Genomic DNA, 19,491 nt, shown 5'->3' with positions numbered 1-19,491 from the left:
AATATTTGACTTCACTCTTGATTTAACAACTTAACCCTGCTGGAGACCAACCTAAGCTTGTTTACGAGTCTAGCTGGTTTTAGCTGGTTGCCAAGCCAACTAGGTTTTCAGCTAGTTTAGCTGGTTAGCTAGCTGGTGTCCTTGCCTAATCTGAAAAGTGCCCCAAACCCCTCTAAAACCAGCCAACAGACCTAGAGACTAGGCTGAGAGACCAGATAAGAACAGTGAACCAGCTAATGCTGATTTAAGTATTTTTTATTGTTGTTGTATTTTTTTTAGCAGGCTAGCTATGCTATCTAAGTAACTAGCTAAGCTAAAAGGCATAAAGTGCTGTAATAGCAAAATTGTTTTAAATTTAATTGAAAAATAAATGTTATGTAACATATCAAATGTAACATATTAAATGGCAAATGACAAGCAGAGGCAATATTAAGAGGCAACCTCTCTGAGAGGTGACTGCGGATTGAATTGTGACCTTTTCTTTGCAAAACAAACATAAAACAGTGAGACCCCTGTGAAAGCGGATGTGTAAAAATGTCTTAGGCCACAGGCTCATATCCTGTTCATCCCAAAAGCCTTTAAACTGTCAATACAAGCTTGACTGAAGCTTGGCAAGGCTGGGCTGGAGTTTTTTCTCCCCCTCAAACGCTCCCTTCATATTGACTGCATGTTCCCACAGTGAAGAAACATCAGTCAAGGAACTATATATTTACATAACTAGGCGTGAAACATTTCTGATGATAATCTGAGCACTTTCTCAAAAGGATTGTGCAAGGTGGAAGATAAAACATTTAAAGGAAAATGATGGTAAGTCAATGAGAAAGAGCAAAATTATTATACACTGTCACCTTAAGGAATTAATACTATGATTTGTCATGACAAAACGCTAATTAGAGAAGAAACAGAAAGAAAATCATTGGAAACATACTCTGTGTGGATGAAAGCGAGAGAAATTAAGATTCAGGAGCACAATATTAGTAAGCACAGAACATTTCATAAAATAAAGTACCAGTATTGGGCAGCATTTAGGTTCTTGACATTTGGGGGTTTTGGCATCCAGGCATTATTTCTCATGGCACTTTTCACAACGTGTTTTTGTGCTGCAGGCATGACATAGTTTATTAAAGTCGACATGAAATTACATTCACAACCATTTTGAATTTCGTAATTTGACGTATTTACTGGAATAATCAACGGGAAATATTTTTAGGGCGGAACTTGTTTTTACCCATCTTGAATTTAATGGATTGTGAAAAGTGCGCGTTACATGCCCGAATGAAGCATCATAGTGGACAAGAGGGACTTGTTTTGTCAGCCGAAAAGCAAAGTCCTTTCAGAGGAGGAAAACATTATATAATAATAACTAATAATATATATATATATATATATATATATATATATATATATATATATATATATCATATTTCCTCATAACGGTACATTAAACATGTGTTCTAATTGGCTGTGACTGTGAAGTGTCACGCAGCAGTGTCAAAATGCTTGTCGCTAAAATATTATTGCATCACATCTAGTTAAGACACAGTGTACATTTCCGATCCATGTCTTTGAAATGAAGATGTCAGACTACCCAGTCTTTCATAAGAACTGTGCTATTGGAATCTTCTAATCTACTATAATGTAGATCAGATCTACAGTAACCTCTTTATGTGGCACACAATAGCCAAATGCAGAATTTCTTCTGAATAGCGTGTCTTACGAGAAGACTACTGTTGGGATGACGCAGCCTGCCAGAGCTGACATAACCAGCAAGCAGGTCCTCCCTTCCATCCAGCCCCTGTATATAGATGTCTCCCTTCACTCCACACGTATTGTAAGGTCACACATGCTGGCACATGCACAGCCACACACACACCCTACAGCCAAACATCTGCAGTGCGAATACACTGGAACTCATTCCGCAAAGCAGCTTTCAGTCTTGTGCACTTAAACAGCAGTGTGCTTCCATTAGTCACACAGAAGCCATTAATTCAAAACCCAGTTTGATCTAATAGCTAACTCTTTCAAAACATATACTGTATATATTAAATACAATTTAATTTCCTTTTTGTGACTTTGCATATGGGCTTTTATTTATTTTTTACTTTCCCTGCACTCAAGTTCTACTCTCAAATTTGCTTCAGCTGTATTCTTGTGTTTTGTGTGCAAATAATAGTTTTTTGGATTAAGCCACTTGGTATCGCAAGCCCTTGTGGCATTTAATTACATGCAGGATATAATATAAAATAGTATTATATTAACAATGACATTTTCAATACTATCTGTCATTCACTGCTATTTAAAATGCAATTGCAAATATCTAGGCCTACAGGCTAATTAATTTCGTACTATTTGAAATTCTAAATACACATGTCAGCTTTGTACTTCCTAAAAGTAAAAACCCTAAATATATTTTTTTAAATCAATAATTACATTAATAGTACATTTCCGGCATCAACCATTGAGTTTACAAATAGCGAAATTGCTACTTTTTGATTTCTGTAAATGTATTTCAACATGTTCAATTTAGTATTTCAGATATGTAGAAATTGATTTTAGATATTAGTATTAGATATTAGTCTGAGCACTTTATTTATTTATAGGAACACCTGTACAACTACTTATTTATGCGATTATCTAATCAGCCAATCATGTGGCAGAAGTGAAATGCAAAAAAATTATTCAGATATGGGTAGGAGCTTCAGTTAATGTTCACATCAACCATCAGGATGGGGAAAAATATGATCTCAGTGATTTAGGCTGTGGCATGATTTTTAGGCTTGTTTGAGTATTTCTGTTACTGCTGATCTCCTTGAAATTTCACACAAATCTGTCTCTAGAATTTACTCAGAATGGTGCCAAAAAAACATCCAGCGAGCGGCAGTTCTGTGGACAGAAACGCCTTGTTGATGAGAGAGGTCAACGGAGAATGGCCAGACTGGTTCTAGCTGACAGAAGGGCCATGGTAACTCAGATAACCACTCTGTACAATTGTAGTGAGCAGAATAGCATTTCATGTCATCATCTGCTACAACAGCAGAAGTTGACATCTGGAAATGTATTAGGACCATGGTCTCTTAAAAGGCTTTCTAACTAGTTTCACATTACTGATATCTGAAATCAAAATTGCCACTAGTGAAAACAAATGACAGAAGACAATTGTTTTTTTACTATGATAAAGGGCATTTGGACTAGAAACTATTTATGCTGACTGAAAAGCTTGACCAGCTACTGTAAGTTTTGCAGGTCCACGAGCTAGACCAGCACTAGACCGGCCCAACCAGACTAAGCTGAAATTAGCAGAGGTTACTTTAGCCCACTTCATTCCATTCTCCTCTTTTCAAAGTTCCTGCAAATTATCCAGTTACTGCGAATTGTTGCTCTCTTGTAAAAACTGAGGTAAATGTGCACGCTATTGCCACATACCTTCACTTTGGCTCCTGTTGAAAGACGGTCAGGTGGTGATTAGCAAAACCTGCAAACCTCAAACCCAAATCATTAATCATCATCCACCACCTTCTTTTAATGACAAACATTGGTACTGCATTCTTTTCCTTCAGATTTTTTTTTTTTTTTAACAAAAATTGGCAGATTCCAAGTAACAGTTATCACAGAGCATGTTGCAAAATGACTGAACACACTGACACAAATCACAGTGAACTTGACATCATCTCTAAACACAAGATTTCACTAAATAGCAAAAAGGACGTTCTTTGCATGAGGGGTTCATTGGAACAGTTGTAACAGCCAAACAGTGTGTCATTGTTCGGAGTCGGACTATGACAATGATTATCTTTGCAATTATGTACCAAAATAGAAGGTGGATATGTATTACAGTCCAGCTGAAATTGTTGCAAACAAACAATCTTCCAGCAGGAAACATCTAGACCTTGTGACATGGAATGTTTTGCATGGATATCGAAAGTGAATCACCACTGAAAGAATGAAGTTTGTTGACCAGTGCAGACCTGACAAGTGGCTTCAATAACCACCAAGGCAACAGAAACACTTCAAAATACTAAATTTTGTTCAAAAATACTAAATCGTTTTGGAATGAGTAAAGCTGGGTGTACAAAATAATGCAATCTTAGTTTTTTGTTCTTCATGATTGTTGCTTGTCAGATTGTGCGATATGGCCCTGGTGAAATCGTTTCAATGTCAGATTGTACAGTATACAGTACACGGTCAGAACTTTGGCAGAGACTAAGGGCCAATCTCATTTCTCCCCTTACCCCTTCCCCTTACCCATCCCCCTCGGTTTTGCGCGTTCACGTGAGGTGAAGTGGCGTCTCAATTCTCATTTTTATTAAGGGCTAGGGCCAAGGCGTAGGGCTACATAGCCCTTGAAACGAAGTTTGCGGAGGACAACACTTCAAAGAGAGGGGTTACAACGTATGAATTTCTCAATAGTGCCGGCATCAAACTTTTTTCATGGCTGAACGGCGAACTGAGTCGCACAAATGTAAGTATTTTCAGCAGTTTAATTGATATTATAATTATGACACTCGTGTTTTATGATACTTTTAATAAAATATTCAAGCGGTTTTAATTGTAATGTTTTTGTTTTGAATCGCTATTTAACTGCCAGCTAGCAGTTATGCGCTATTTGACGAGCTGAGCTATCTGATAATCCTTGACATGACACTTCATATTTATGTTTTTTAGTTGAAATCAGTGTGAAGTGATGACGGCATCTTCGTTTGTTTATGTCAGCGCTTGTCTCCTCTGTTGACGTAGCAGCCCGCTAGTGGCAAGGGAAGATGACGCAAACGGTAATGAAGTGGCGTCTCATTTCTTAGAGTACGTTCTTACCCCTACCCCCTTCACTCGATATTGAGGGCCAAGGGGAAGATGCAGACAAAGGGGGAGGGGTAAGGGGAAGGGGTAAGGGGGAGAAATGAGATTGGCCCTAAATGACGAAAAGGCTACTTTTGTTCACTTAAAAATTATGACGAAATGCAATGAAATATTTGTTCTGCTGAGGTATTTGTCAGTGATATTTCTCCTGCTCGTGCACAAAGCTGAAACTCTTGACAGAGGAGAACTTGGCTAGTCGAGGAGCGTTGATGATTGGCTAAAACTTATCGTGGGTGTGGTTTTAACTTGACATTCTTTATTTATTTATTTTCCTGAAATAATTAATTTAAGCAAAAAAAATATGCAGATTGTTTATAATTTTTTTGCTTATGGTGCTTAAATATATGTTGTATAGGCTTAAAATGAATCGTAAGGCAATTAAAGGCCAACGGTGAGTAATCAAAGACTGATGATTTTGTCCTCAAATATTTTTAACAATTCCCAAACTTTGTCTGTTTGCAAAATTGAAGCAAAACCTGTACCGTTGTACATAGCTTAAAGGAATAGTTCATCCAAAAATGAACATTCTCTCATCATTTACTCACCCTTATGCCATCCCTAATGTGTATGACTTTCTTTCTTCAGCAGAATACAAATTAAGATTTTTAGAAGAATTTCGCAGCTCTTTTGGTCCATACAATGCAAGTGAATGGGTGCCAAAATTTTGAAACTCCAGAAATCAAATAAATCAGCATAAAAGTAATTCATATGACTCCAGTGGTTAAATCAATTTGGTTAAAGTGATTTGATAGGTGTGGGTGAGAAACAAATTAAATATTTTACAATAAATTCCCTGCTCAGTCAATCTCCACTTTAACTTTTTCATTCTTCTTCTTGTGTTTTTGGTGATTCGCAATCTTCATGCATACGCCCCCTACTGAGCAGGGAGAAGAATTTCTAGCAAAAATTGACTTAAATATTGATCTGTTTCTCACCCAGACCTATCATATAACTTCTGAAGATATGGATTTAACCACTGGAGTCTTGTGGATTACTTTTATGATGCCTTTATGTACTTTTTGGGCGTCAACATTTTGGCACCCATTCACTTGGATTGTGGGGACCAACAGAGCTGAGATTTTCTTCTAAAAATCTTAATTTGTGTTCTGCAGAAGAAAGAAAGTCATACACATCTGGGATGGCATGAGAGTAAGTCAATTATGTGAGAATTTTCATTCTAGGGTGAACCATCCCTTTAAGGTAGCTTAACATTTCAGCGAATATCCAACAATGGGTGTCTGGTCTATAAAAATGCAACGTCTTTCAAATATTAACAGTTCTACGTTGTTTATTGTAAAACATTCCCTGTGTGTCTTTCCCTCCACATTATCCTCAGAATCCCTCCACATGGCACCATGACACAGCAGATTTGAAAATGAAGATACATGCTCTTGCTTCTAAATGCACCAGCCCATCTTTACAATATTTCAAGGCTGATTTCTCAAATTTACATTCAGAATACTAATTTAAGGACGAGTCCTGCAGCAGTGCCAAGTTTGGTGCACCAAGCGGTCCCTAGGACACACTAAATGCAATCAAAATCAAATACTTAACATTTATTTTGAGCTACTGTACGAGAAAATAACTAATTTGATATCTCATCTACTGTCAAAGGGTTCAAAACTACATCATAATTTGATTGACCTCTGTTTTCTCCATTTATATTTAAAATAGTTATTTGAGGAACCAAGTCTGCAGTGATGTTATCCATTATGGAGCACCAAAGAATGCATTCATTTAAATAGTATTTGTACAATGCAAACTGGATAACAGCTGCAGAATATTTAAAGCTTTGCCGACCCTCTATGTGACAAGCTGTTCATTTTAATACTACAAAGCCACAGTCCATTTCTTGTTGTTATTTGTTGTTATTCAGCTACATAGGAGACTTCAATGGTTAGGATTTTTGCCCAGCCATTTTTTACATTATTTAGACTACCGGTATATGCGTTCGGCAGACACTTTTATCCCAAGCGACTGGCAATGCATTCAATTCACTCATGGCTTTTCCATTGTTAGCACCATATTCTACAAGCTGAGCTACAGGAGCACCCATTAAGAGAATCCTACATCCTATATAGTGCTTTAGGATTACCATCAACTTTCCATCTGATCTTTAATAGCACAACATCTTGTAATTTGATATGGTTTAATCGGTGGATTAGCAATCATAATCCGGAATTACAATACATTGTTAACCGGAAACCATCAACAGTGACAATCTGTGGGTGACCAATGCTGACTCATTCCAACATGACCATAGACAAAATCCAAACCACATGACCAAGCCCACCAGCAGTTCCATAGACGCAGCTGTAGCTGTTTGACAGAAATAGACTTGTTTTGTTGTGGCCCAGTGAATCCCTTGAGGAGAGAGCAACTACAATAATGGCAAAATCACATCTGGGAGACTGGAGCCCCAATGTCAAACCACATTATCAGTGTTTGGAGGATCTGTAATGACGACAATATCCCGACAGCACACAGAGGCTAGAAATACAGATTTAGATCTTTAGTATCATAACATCATTATGCAATGTGAATTTGGTCTTGTTTCCTTGTAGATATGTGCCATGTGAGAGCAGCAAAGATGGCACTGTAACCCTAGAATGGGGTCTGAAATATAATTGATGAGTCATGCATATTTGGATGACTAAACAAATTAACGGTTTTAATTACCATTGTAGTAGAACCAAAGTATTTTGGATAGTTTGACGTTACAGTTTGGAAAACCAGAGTTACTGACTCTGAAACTAGAAACACTAGAAACCTGTGAACAAGTGATCTGTAGGCATAAGAGGCCGTAACCACCACAGCCACTGAGAGGGAAACGTCCATCCCAATACTCAGAATGGTGTTATGTGTTCAATACATTTTCTTTTTTTTTTCCCACCAATTCTTGAGTCTCTCCAATCTTGAATATCTGGATACATTCTAGTCTGCAATGCATAAGCAACAGAAACAATCATTCTCTATTTTTTGCAATCCAATACTGCACATAAAAGCAGACAATTGCCTAATAATACAGTTTAAAATACTAACTGTTCTACCTATAAAATCAACTCACATGGTTAACATATTTCAAGTTGGTAACACAATCTATAAATACATCAGCAGATCCAAAGATAGTTTAGCTGACACTCATGTGAGCGCAAAAACAGACTCCGCTTAGACTCCACAAAGCATTATTGTTGCATTATCTGATACCAGGCAGCTTAATGCTGTATAATCTTCCCCCAAACTAAAAGCCCACCTCCCAAGGACACAATGGGTGCCAAAAGAGACCAGAGACATAACAAACCCAGACAAAAAATGTGTGAACAAAACAGAGGCAGGAGTTATTTGCTAAATAGAAATACTAACTGCTGACTGTTAACAGACATAAACCGTGGTGAACGTTGTAAAATATACAGCTCAAGGATGTAATTTTGCCATTCACTCTTGTGAATGCATTTAATTCTTTTAATGGGGGCATGGAAGCCAATCTGCTTTATGATCTGAGTAAATGCGTTTATGTCAGTCGTTTCTGCTTCACTGTCACGATCCTAATGGTTCAACATAACAAACAAGCACTTAAATCTATCTAAGGAATCAATGTAATGCTCACTAGCCTACTACATAGTGCTCCATCAGCAAAGCTGCAACGTTACGGTAAGAAATATAAAGTCAAATACTGGGGGTCGTTGTCAGTGTCTGAAAGTTTTATGTGGTCTCTTTGGCTTAGTAAGCATACAACTCAGTGTCCTCAAACTAGTCTGCATCAATAAGAATGACATCAGACTACAGAAAAGAGAGAGAGAGAGAGAGAGAGAGAGAGAGAGAGCGAGAGATAGCTGCATGCCTCAACAGCAGCTGCAGTCATCCCTGCCAGACACCTGCGTGATCAAGCACACGAAACACACTCGCACCTACCTCTCACTCCATCCCCAAGCTGGCTGGCCACAAACAACTGCAAACAGCAGTATCCAGAGTTCAAACTTTAACTTAAAAGCGGAAACAGGAAAGGATAAATTCACCCATCCCTGACTGTGAAAAGCCCAGCGGTTGTCGCAAGAGACACTACAGACCTCAAGACCTCCAGTCCTGCACCTAGCGTGACGATGCACTCCACTGGGCTGTCTAGCTCCCTCCTGTTTCCCAGCCTCCTGTCCCTCGCACGCCCTCTCTGTTTCTCTGTCTCAACGTCACTCTCTCACTCTCTCTCTCTCTCTGCTCCACTCAGTCCCTCCCCCTGCACTTCTCCCTCCCTGTCTTTCTCCCTCTGTCTGTTTGCGGTTAAAGGTGGTGTATCTGTGTTTTTGCCCGGTGCTGCATCCTGTTTTGCTTTATTTTTATTGTGCTGCAAGGTCAATGCTTGTTAGACAGATAGAAAACGGGGGTTGGACAGAGATAAAAACAGATAGAGAGAAAAAAGGGTGAAAGAGAGAACAAGCAATAACACAAGCTGGGTAAGACAACATAGTTTCGGGGTCGCCGGGGGGACCACTGTCCTTCCAGTGGCCGGATACAAAATTATTTTATCATTGTTTAAGTGTTTGAATAAAACAAATTCAATTAATGCTTTTTAATTATTTTAAATACTTTTTTGTGGGTAGAATTGTGTGGCTATGACTAAACTATTATATAAATAATATTTTTAATCATTAGAGGTCAATAGGGGTCACGAACGGTTAAGAAGTTAATCTCAGTCGATAGCATTTTTTGTGGCATATTGCTTATTACCAAAAATTTTTTTTGAGTCAACCCTTAAAGGTGCTGTAAGCGATTTTAGCCGTTCTACTTCCACGAGACTGAGCCATGGATTAGCCACACCCCCTCGTTCCAAAACCCTGCCCTCTAAAGATACCAAATGAGCTTTATTGAGACAGACATTGTGCAGAAATGGTTGTTAAAAACAACAGCAGCAAAACAGCACCCTCAAATGACAACTGTTATGAACAACATGGTTTAAAAATGGCAGTATGTCACTGCAACTACAACACTATGAGAACGTGTAAAATTATTGACAGGTCAAAAAACATAATTGTCCGCGGTACGCGAACACAATTTTGTTTGTTGTTTACGGAGTCTAGAGCTGTCACAGAGACAGGTGAGATATCTTACAACACTTATTTCTGTAACACCTCTCATGGAGTAGTTAAACATTTTCTGTACCTTTCCATTAAAAAAAAATTAGCTCTGAAATAGTTTTTAAAGATTTTGTTATTTCAGTGTCATACCCAAAATTAAAGGCTTATAACTCTTAAATAAAAAATGGTCAATTGTTTGGTGTCATTTAATAAAAAAACATTAAAACATTTTAATGATATAGATTGATAAATTGTTACAATTGTGAGTATTTGTTGATACTACAAAGCAATCAAAAGATATAGCTTTCTAAAAATAACGTATCCTAGTGTGATTAGTAATCACATTTTCTCACAAAAGGCTGAATCAAACCAATTGTACTATACATAAAGTAAATAGTGAATATGACATTTACCTCTAGCGCACATGTGGCACTTTTACTTAAAGGTTGCACTCGCGCGCTCGTCCGGATCCATCTCCTGACAGTTTATATGGTCTGAATCACCTGCTTGGATTGTCACATACTGACAATCATGATTTGTGAATCAGAGGAACTTTTGATCCTGAAGTTTTGATTCTGGATGATTGGATATACAGTTCAGAGGAAGATATTAGATGAGTGCTAGATGGGAAGAAACAGCTGGATTTTTGTGAGGTTCATGAATTAGATCTGTTTAAAAATACATCCACATATTTGCAGACAATATATGATAGAAGTATGATATTTGCCTTTTTATCATTAGACAAGAAAGTTAAAAGTTACAGCAATGCTGAGGAGAGGCTGGCAGAAAATGTGCTTTAGAAAAAGAATGAGAGCTTCAAAGGATGCTGTACTTTCTAAGTTTTGTGAGGTTTGTTTATTACATCTGTTTAAATAAGATATCTGAATATTTGCAGACAATACATGATATTAGATTTATTGATATTTTCCTTTTTATCATAAGACAAGACAGTTAAAAGTTACAGGGAACTGTTGAGGAGAGAGAGGGAGAATGAATCACGCGAGCACTATAACTTTATGGGCTCCGGCCCATCTATGGCGGCTTTGAAATGCAGACCCTTAAAATGAGACCGTGTTGGACACTGAGTTTGGTGGTTTACATGTCTCAGACGCTTAACATGCAAGCAGGTGATTCTCAGCACCCTCACGGCCCTAAGAAAAAAACCTGCCAAATGGGAATATTTATCGGCTGATGCGACTAATAAAAAACATTCTGAATATCGGCTAGTTTATTGGTCTTGGCAACATATCTGTCAACCACTAGTTATAAGCAACACCTGTTTACGTGTAACTTGTATGTCAAAGAAATTTACTCCGCTATTTCTTGCTATATTTACTCTGTGAGTAAAAAATATAGGCTTTTTTATTCTGCTCTTGAGAGCTTTCCAACGACATATGACACATGGCTATTTGATCAGTATGATGTTTTTACAGATTACAATAATATGTACAGTGCAAAATTACTGTGCAACTTTGTTGCCATGACGATGCAATGCTAAAACCCAACTGCAAGCAAATTTATCAAACTAAAAAGTAAAATGATGTTAACACAATGTTTACGTCTTATGGCTATACATGTGCAACTGTGTTTTTTCTTCTTTTATATATATATATAAAGGAGGTACAAGTCAAAAAACTTTCTGTGGTGATCAACACTATGCTACAAATTCTGTCGATTGAGCTTCAGTTGTATTGAACCAGGAACATTCCTTCATGTCGAGTTCTTAAAGTACGTGGCCCATCCAATCAGAATATAGTGTCAGAACTAACAATTTTATAGGATAACACCACCACACACTACCTTTCTTAAATGATGTCACTGTCACAACAATAGTTTTTTGTTGGTTGCACACAAACATCAATAATCAACTTTTGAGCGAGTGATCTCTATGTAAATTTATGCCGTCTATGTGCACTATGAAGTGTGTGTCAACCCACATTTTTGTGATACACATGCACAAAAAAGAAACCTGCCCCTAACTACAACAACACAAAATGGACTTAAATGCAAAAACATTCACTTCCATCATAATTACAACTAAACTTAGCTATTAAACGGAAGTTCAAGGCTGTCTCCCATAGCATTTATCGACTCTCTGTCTCTAGTGAATAAGTGTTGCTGACTTACTGTCGCGCCTTTAAACGGCAGATGGCATGTAACGGCATCAATCTCCCGTTCACGTTCCTGAAAAACCCAAATGCCCTCAAGACTGACCTCTGCACTTTGGCTCACATCAAAGAGAGGTCCGAACCGCAGAGCGTTCCCGGCATCCGTACTATACGTGTGAAATGCAAGATTGGTGTGCATGTTAATCTATGGTACATCCAATTCAAACTCTCTTTCGCTGTATAGGAGGGGATTTAACTTTAATGGGATTGCGAGCTCATTCTAGCAGGTGGTGGCTATGATTAGCTCATGTTCAGCTTTTGCTTTTAAAAATGGAAGTCTTGTGTAGCCAACACACGGAGGCCCATACGCCCCCTCCCTTATGACCCACTACACAGATTTGGTGTCTAAAGGGGAGTGGCACCTGTGGATCTGTGCAAACCGACTCCAGACTGGTCCTTGACTAATTACCTAAAGATTCTCGGTAAAGCAAAGCCAATAACTACTGTAAAACATGTGTTAATAAATAATCATTGGAGCACCTAATGAAACTGATCTAGGTAGACAACTGCCAATCTCCCAGCTAGGTCTGCCAACCGCTGTGTCCAAAGTTCAATACTCACTCTGTATATTACAAATCAAGCTGAACAATAATACCAAAATACTTAACAGTCCTTCCAGTGACTAGATACGAAACAGTTTTTTTTTATACACTGCCTGGCCAAATTTAAAATAAGCAGATACTCAAGGGCCTTGATTAGATCATTATTGCAGTGATTCATTTGTTTCAGCTAGCAACAATTATTTTAACCCTAACTGATGCAGTGTACCGACAGCAGAACTCACGGCTATGTTTAATAGTGAAAGTAAGAGCATTTCCACACGCACAATGTGACGAGAATTGACAGGATTAGGACTAAACAGCAGTGCGGACACAAGAAAGCCACTTATTAGTGAGGCTAATTGGAAAAAAATGACTTCAGTTTGCTAGGGAGCATAAAGATTGGACTGTGGAGGAATGGAAAAGTGTCATGTGGTCTGATGAGTCCAGATTTACACTATTCCAAAGCGATGGGCACGTCAGGGAAAGAAGAGTAAGAAGGGAAGCACATAAAGTGATGCACCTGTCATGCAAAGTGCCCACTGTACAAGCCTCTGGAGCATGGACAGTCCCCCCCCCCGATCGGCCCCACCAGGAAAATGCCCGGTAAGTCAAATGAACAATCCAGCCCTTCTCTGGAGGCATTGTTATGATCTGGGGTTGCTTCAATTGGTCATTTCAAGGCTCAGCAACATTATGCAGCAGTAAAATAAAATATAGCCACAAGATGTAAACATCATAAATGTAAACATGATTTTAGAGTGATAAAATTGCTTACTAACCTCATAAGTCTAAAAGTTATAAAACATGCAACACCAGTAAGCCCTGTAAGTGATTTTATCAGACTAAAATCATGTTTACATGTATAATGTTTACGTACTGAAATAGTCATAGAATAGCATTCTGAGATGCTATTCTTCTCACCACAATTGTACAGAGTGGTTATCTGAATTACCGGACTCAGTCTGGCTGGTTCATTCTCTGGTGACCTCTCTCATCAACAAGGCGTTTCTGTCACTGGATGTTTTTTTGTTTTTGGCACCTTTCTGAGTAAATTCTAGAGACAGTTTTGTGTGAAAACCCAGGAGATAAGCAGTTACAGAAATATCAAACCAGCCCATCTTGCACCAACAATGATAATGTCCATCAGAATGGGGAAAAATGTTTTAACCATGGCATGATTGTTGGTGCCAGCTGTTCTGTTCACTTTGAGCATCAAAATGCAGCTTATTGAGCTTCAATGATGATTAAATTCCACCATACAAAGAGTGCAAATGCCTCTTTGTATGGTGGAAAAAGAATGAAATATTTCGATTTTAAATTGAATATATGCATTTCTACAGCATTACAAAATAACTGCATTAAACTATGTATTTAATTAATAGCATGAATTTAAATGAGCACCCCAAGAATGCCCAAATCAGCTTTCCAATGGGACCTGAGACCTACCTAAACCCCCCTGTAATTCGCACCATGCATCTCTCCGTGGGTTTGAAAGAAAGAATGAAAAACCTTAAGGCAACACAACACAGTTTGAAAGAACAGGGCTAAAAAAAACTTAAAGGGTAAACAAGTTTATTTGTCTTACCCCATTGGCAAATAGTTTTTTTTTACTTGTTTTAAGTATAAATCCCACTACATTTTGTATCGTATGTCATTTTGCTTCTCAAGGAAATTGTTTTGTTTTTGTTTTTTGTTTTAAGTATGTTTAGATATAGTTACTGAAAAAAAAAACATGTATATTTAAAAAAATAAAAAATAAATAATAATAATAATAATAATTAATAATATATATATATATATATATATATATATATATATATATATATATATATATATAATGTCATACACTGCAAAAAATAATAATAATAAAAAAAAAATATATATATATATATATATATATATATATATATATATATATATATATATATATATATTATTATTATTATTTATTTTTTCAGTGTATGACATCTATGGAAAACAAATGGAAATGTTAGGTAGAAATTTCTTATAATATATATATAATGTCATACACTGCAAAAAATAATAATAATAAAAAAAATATATATATATATATATATATATATATATATATATATATATATATATATATATATATTATTATTATTATTTATTTTTTCAGTGTATGACATCTATGGAAAACAAATGGAAATGTTAGGTAGAAATTTCATTGCATTTTGCTTCCTTACTAAGAAAAGTGAATGGTGACGGAGGCTGCCATTGTGCCTAACATTACCAGAAAGTCATGAGGGTGAGTAAATTATGACAGAATTTTTGAGTGTTCTATCACTTTAAATCTGACTGCTTACAAAAGTTATAGAACATTGCCTGAAAAAAATAAAAATAAACAAGAATTAAAAATTAACCAACATTTGTATTTATTAGCACATAATGCTGTTTTCTAACAGTATAAACATGCTATTACATGGTTCATTGCTTTGAAATGTGTATTTAAGTTAAGTAGGGAAAGATGGTGTTCTGAGCAGGTGTTTTATCCAATCAGATGTCATGACCCCCAGTGTGAATGGGAAGAGGGCATCAGTGTATATGTTGTGATGAGCAGCACTTACTTTGTGGCCTCAGTTCTTCAGATGTCAGAAAGAAGTGTTTGCGAGCATGTGTGAGTCAAAGTAAGCCGAGCAGCTATAGATAGTTTAAAGGGAGTGTTTTTAAATTCCTCTGCATCTGTTTTGGCAACCGACTGCTGACACAGACAAGCCAAGAGACATACAAATCGATTCAAGCACATTTGAGCTCATAAAGTTACTCTGGAAATATGCAATGGAAAAGGGAATTGACATAATTGACTTGTCACATTTCATCACTAAAATCCAGAGCTCAAGTCCATTTCAGCCAGTAGGGGGAGCCATGATACAGTCTGCAAGTTTGATTACAAGAAATAGTCAAAGCTGAGATAAACTGAAATAATTATTCTCCATTTACATGGCTTCTGGAAAATACAGAAATTAGTACTGAAACTAGGATAAACATCAACTGATCGCTAACAAAATAATTCAAATCCTAAGAACACACTATTATCAATAAATCATTAAAATAATAGATCTACAACTAGACAAGATGCTCTTGTCATAAGAGACTTTTCCCTAAGTCTGTATAGAGAAATGTTTCAAAAGGGAGCTGTAATATGTGGACGTCACAGCTCGTCTGAGATGTTCTGACGGGTTGCAGCAGCAGCATTAGACCTGCAGCCAATTAACTCCTGCTAGGAGAGCTTATACTCATCTCTGATTGGCTGAGATCACTCAAGGGATCTCATTACAGCAAGCTATGATATTGCAACTATTCACTGGCACAACCTCAGATGGCAGTTTGAGCACTGGCTCAAAGAGTGCTAGCATGGACAACCACAACTACTGCATTCTTTTTTTTAACCAAAGTTTAGTCATTCGCACCCCAAACGCAGTAAATATAAGTAAGATGAGAAAACCTTTACAGTAAGCATGACTTGATAACAGTTAACAGCAGACAATCATTGCTGTGCTGTCAAACGTTTTATTTTTGTGGGTCATTCCATGTCAGAGATCCCTGTTTAAAAAAAAACAACCAAAAAAATAATAATAATTATGTGAAAGCTAATATATAAAATACAGTGGATCAATATTTACAGAGTAACCCATTATTTTGAAGAGGAGGGCCAAAAGGAGTGTTTCAACTCTGATTTTGGAGCAAAACTACAGATAGATAGATACAAAATAAAAAAATAAAAATAAAACAAAAACTTAGAAAGATGGCATGTGTCATTCTTTTATTTTAACACAGAGTAGGACTTTTACTAAAAAAAACAATTGGCAATTAAATGCAAAAAAAAAAAAAAAAAAACATGTTTGTGTTGTTTTTTCCAAAGTTGGAGTACCTATACATCCAGAAGTGTTAAGATATCTTAATATTCTTTTAGATTCTGGTTCAGAGCAAAATATCCCTTTGGGAGCTTTATATATATATATATATATATATATATATTAGAGGTCGACCGATATTGTTTTTTTCAGGCCGATGCCGATCTTTTGAAATCCGGGTCGGCCGATGGCCGATTAATGCTGCCGATTTATTTTGGCCGATATTTGGCCGATATGTGCTTGTTTTTAACCTCTTATTTGAACCTTTTATTTGAAAGATAAAATGTAACACAAATAATTACTTAAGATAGACAAAATTTCTCAACAAATACATTTATTGAACACTTGACCAATCTGCACTTGTACACTTATATTAAAAATGTATAATGTAAAAACATATTGTATAAATAATGTATAACAAATATATTAAATAAACAAAGCAGGTGTTACGAACTGCTCCGAGACACGAAGGTTGAGATCCAAATGCAGCTTTAATTAAGGGGCAATACAGACACGTAATCCAATATTCAGAGCATCCAAGAGAAGCACAGGCATAACTAGGGATGGGTATCGTTAAGGTTTTAATGGTATTACTCTTACCGATACTGCTTATCGATCCGGTACTTTAATGGTATTCTTAACGGTTCTATTTGTTTTATATATATATATATATATATATATATATATATATATATATATATATATATATTAAACAATAGATAAACAATTACACAAACATAAACGTTATATAGGCACAGTGATTTAATTTCAGGAAGGTCTACTAACATTACGGTTCAGGTGTGGTCTAAAAAGAAATCTAATAAAGTTATCAATTGTAAAATAACACTGCATAGTTTATCAGAGATAAATTAATGCTCATTAATGCAGAAGTTATTCATTAAAGAGCTGTAAGTGATTTTCTCTTTGCCTTTTGTTGTTTGATTCGCAGTAATGGCTCAATCGTCAGCATGTTTATTATTAGACAGCTTCCCTTTTAAGACCAAGTCTAATAGACTCCTGATGCGCCATATTTTCTCCCCAACTATTTCCATAACTACGTCCATTTAAGACATAAACTGTGTTTAAGTGAATCTCCAAGCCGGTCGTTTTGACATATTTTTGTAGTTAATCGTTTAGACGCGCACATGAAACCCAAAGTAGCCTATACTTTGCTTGTCTCATTGCGGTGTGTTTCCGAGCTTGCGCTCTATTTATTATTAAACGCGTCCCGCAATTTAGCAACAGTAGCTAGACTGCATTTTACAACAATCACCGATCGTGCTGATTCTGATGTTAAGTTTGAGTTTTAGGGAGAAATGTCAGTGCACCGCTGTGAAGGGATGGAAGTTGTGCTAGACAGAATGCGGCTTATGTATAAATATTCTTTTTATAGTCTTTGGAAGACGAAATCTAAAATAAAATCAGACTAATATCACAGATCTAAACCAGGCTATGTTTGAATGTTTAGTTCTGTCACTCATTAAGCAGGGCTCGTGTTTTGCTCGCTGTGGCACCGCGTGAGCGAGATTCTCTCTCTCTCTCTCTCTCGCTCTCTCTGACTGCGAATAGCTCAATTGCATCGCAGACAAATGGTTTCATATTATTATACATAGAAATGGCTGGCGAGATAAAATAACTTTCTCTTTATAGCAATAATAAATGTATTTTCTTAATTTCTCCAGTACCGTCAACAGAACCGATAACGTCCGAGCTTACCAAAGCCACTCCTTCAATAGCCTATAGCGCGTTTGTATCTTTTATATTACTTATTTCTCTGCATTGAGTGACAACCCTCTCAAATATAAGACACACAAACAGAACAAATAAAAGTCTCAGATTCACTGTCTGTAATTGCAAAATTCTTGCTTACTTATTGTGACATGATAGCAACCCTTCTGCTGTGATAATGCAACTTCAACTACGCTATCAATATCCAAAGTAGCCGAACGTCATGTCAACTATCGCGTTTTTTCTTGAAGTTGGCAGTAACATATCAAAAGTTTTTAATTAAATCTAAAGAAGTTATACAAATTTAATCCTTACTGTTTTCTCCAAGGAACTTAGCTCCTTCCTTAGGCACTCGATGAGGTCTGCTCACTCTGCTGGAAAATGACTCTAGGGGCAGCGTGAGTCGAACACGTGTTCCACAACAACACTAGGCTGCCCACAGATGCGCCTGCCTAATAATCGGCTTGATATGCGTGGATATTGGCCAATGCCGATTATGTAAAAAAATTAAAAAAATCGGCCGATTAATCGGTCGACCTCTAATATATATATACAGCCCTATATAGTTAATTGCACAAATTGTAAAATTGAACCCATTTTCAATGGTCAAAAAACAAATGTGTGTTACATGGAATAAAGCTAGTTTTTCTTGTCCAACAAAACAAATTTCTGAAATACAAATTCTGTTGAAACCAGAAATGTATATTTATTTATGCACATAAATATATATATATATATATATATATATATATATTTTTGAATGATTTTCGGGAGTAAAAACAAAAAACAAAAACAACCCAAAAACTAAAATACTCAAATTGATTTAATTGGTTTACATTTTTGGAAAATCTTATAAACTGTGGTGTTAGGGCAGCAAAATAAACTGAACAGTTGCATTCCTGAGAATGAGTGCTTTTATTTGATAAATGATTTGTCTAATTAAGTGCTTTTGTAAAGACTTATATTCATATAAATTTCATTAATATGACCTATGGTGCTGATTTGCGAGGTGAATGTTTTCAGGCCTTATTTTGTTATTTTGTTTTCATATAAAATGCAGAAGTGATGTTTATCTATGAAAAGTTCAGATTCTAAGCTTTCAAATGATACCCCATATGCCTGACTAATATATTCTGAGACTGAATACATTAACATTTTCTTCTTAGAAGACATAGCGCCCCTTTTGGCGAGTCTGAAGAGTTGAAGAGGTTTAAAATAAGTGAACAAAATCAGAATTTTCTACTCTGATTGCTTT

At 36.4% G+C, this 19,491-nt stretch overlaps 1 protein-coding gene across 7 annotated transcripts in view; it reads right to left on the bottom strand.

Moving 5' to 3' along the window:
• The window catches only part of LOC127626308 (IQ motif and SEC7 domain-containing protein 1-like), a 268,015-nt gene that overhangs the window by 49,727 nt on the left and 198,797 nt on the right, over positions 1-19,491 (bottom strand). The window contains exon 1 of one of the 7 annotated variants that reach the window (XM_052102023.1): positions 8,922-8,939. The exons of 5 other annotated variants lie outside the window; for them this stretch is intronic. The gene's annotated coding sequence lies outside the window, so the exon portion shown is untranslated. One more of the 7 variants, XM_052102022.1, reaches the window with a different exon arrangement.

Source organism: Xyrauchen texanus, chromosome 32 (assembly GCF_025860055.1).
Source record: "Xyrauchen texanus isolate HMW12.3.18 chromosome 32, RBS_HiC_50CHRs, whole genome shotgun sequence".
NCBI lineage: Eukaryota > Metazoa > Chordata > Actinopteri > Cypriniformes > Catostomidae > Xyrauchen > Xyrauchen texanus.
This window is presented reverse-complemented; position numbering and strand designations above follow the sequence as displayed.